Source organism: Alosa pseudoharengus, unplaced genomic scaffold (genome assembly GCF_046254945.1).
Source record: "Alosa pseudoharengus isolate Yale_2024_CS ecotype anadromous, Long Island Sound unplaced genomic scaffold, YU_APseudo_1.1 YU_APseudo_1.1_scf_23, whole genome shotgun sequence".
NCBI lineage: Eukaryota > Metazoa > Chordata > Actinopteri > Clupeiformes > Clupeidae > Alosa > Alosa pseudoharengus.
In genome coordinates this window covers 2,094,022-2,096,521 of record NW_027468685.1, presented here as the reverse complement: position 1 = coordinate 2,096,521, position 2,500 = coordinate 2,094,022, and the positions used below count along the sequence as shown (strand labels likewise).

General features: G+C 37.2%; 1 protein-coding gene across 1 annotated transcript in view; it reads right to left on the bottom strand.

The window, feature by feature from the left end:
• Positions 1 to 2,500, bottom strand: part of necab1 (N-terminal EF-hand calcium binding protein 1) — a 43,301-nt gene that overhangs the window by 2,729 nt on the left and 38,072 nt on the right. The window lies entirely within an intron of this gene.

The following is a 2,500-nucleotide window of genomic DNA, read 5'->3' as shown; positions in this document are numbered from 1 at the left end:
ACAACAGACACCAGACCACACCACACACACACACACACACAACAGACACCTGACAACACTGCACACACCACACACACACACCAGACACCAGACAACACCACACACCACACACACACACCGGACAACAGACAACACTGCACACACCACACACACACACCGGACAAGAGACAACACTGCACACACCACACACACACACCGGACAAGAGACAACACTGCACACACCAGACACCAGACAGCAGCGGACAACACCAGGCAACAGCACATCCATTGCAGTCCTTTCAACACTACTATTGTACTGCACACAACTCCCACACACACACCAACACTACTATTGTACTGCACACACCACACACACTGCACACACACACACACACACACACCAACACTACTATTGTACTGCACACACACCAGACACACCAACACTACTATTGTACTGCACACACACACACACACTGCACACACACCAGACACACCAACACTACTATTGTTCCAATTATAATATGAAATGTATATAATGCAGTTTATATTAAGGAATGATCACTTTTCTTGATTATGATTCTGTACTATAGAAGTGTGTGTATAATGTATAGTGTGTGTATAATGTATATAGTGTGTATATAATGTATAGTGTGTATATAATGTATAGTGTGTATAATGTATAGGGAGTGTATAATGTATAGTGTGTGTATAATGTGTAGTGTATGTGTAATGTATAGTGTGTATATAATGTATAGTGTGTGTATAATGTATATAGTGTGTATATAATGTATAGTGTGTATATAATGTATAGTGTGTATAATGTATAGGGAGTGTATAATGTATAGTGTGTGTATAATGTGTAGTGTATGTGTAATGTATAGTGTGTGTATAATGTATAGTGTGTGTGTAATGTATAGTGTGTGTATAATGTGTAGTGTGTGTAGTGTGTGTATAATGTGTAGTGTGTGTAAAATGTGTAGTGTGTGTATAATGTGTAGTGTACAGGCTTGGAATTTCACCATTTTGGGGGCAAGGCCTCTTGGCCCTCAGTTGGGCATATTTGGTGGGGGGCACAAAGGCCACATGTCAGGGCACCAAGGCCAAAGTTAACAATTTCAATCATTTTTATAGTCTACTATACAGTAGGCTATTAAAATTATTGAAATTGTATTTAGCCTATTCAATAGACCTGCATCACTGTATGAAACATTACAAAAACATGAAACATGACATATTACATAGAACTGTAAATCATCTGATCATCTAATATTTACAGATATCTAGGCTATATTTAACATTTATTTTATATTTGGCCTGTTATGAAATCATGTATTGAACAGTTTAAGCACAGTTCAGCTTTAAGAAACTCAAATAGCCTAGATGCATGCTTAGCATTTTGTCATCATTAAGGCTACTTTAACAAACTCTTAGTCAGCTGTATATCCTCTGATTTTAATATTTACCGACATCTAGGCGATATTTGTAACATTTATTTTGTATTTGGTGTGTTATGAAATCACGTAGGAAAAAAATTAAACACGTTGTTAAATTTAAAGCCCAAATTTGGAGACAGGCATGTCGAAATTTGCTACAAATTCAAAACCGGATTACTCTGGAATGGCTAACTGTACAGGGGACTGCTTTAAACCTTCGTGTTCGGTAAGGTCTGCTGTTTATTACAGTGCATGAAAATGCACTGTACTGTTCTTCATAGGCAACTTCTTATTATTATTCCGCTTACCACTTTTTCCGTACGCTATTTCTCTTGAACAGTTTAACTTAGAAACTTCATTCAAACTTTGTAACGTAGGTATTCAAACGGACGAAGCTGCTATGTCTTTTCAACTTTGAAACTTTTATACTTTTTAAACTATTAAAGAAAAACTTTTTATTTATACGATTGTGACATCATAATACGGCCGTTAAGCAATTAGAATCCTATGGCAGGTGTTCAGGCCACCTGCAGCCTCAGGCTTTAAGCATACAATCTGGGTCAATTAAGACTACACATCCTATTCAACTGTTTCCTCTGCCCAAAACTGTTTCAAAATAAAAGTCCTCACTTTGACAATATGGTGCTGCAAATGGCTGGTGACTCCAGACGCACGTCTGCCGTTTGCCTTCATTCTGCATTATTCTAACATGGCATGCCGACACTGCTTAACACTACTGATCTACTGACTAACCCATACATTGTGGCGGTTGTATATAGTTTTCCTTCTGTTGAAGTAAATTTTTTAATTATTTTGGCAATTTCGTGTCCGTGTCCTCCTTGGTTTTTGTTGCGTTCTGAGCCAGGATGTAACAATCTATTAAACTAGCTGTCTATCAACAACTTTTAAACTATCTACATTCAACTTTTAAACTTTTACACTATATACATTCACTAGCTGTCTATCAACAACTTTTAACTTGTCATCAACTATGTCAACACTTTCATCAACTATGACTCCTACCCACTCTAGCTAGTTAGCATGGTTAGCAAAGTTAGCATGTTAGCACTGCTAACATTGTTAGCATT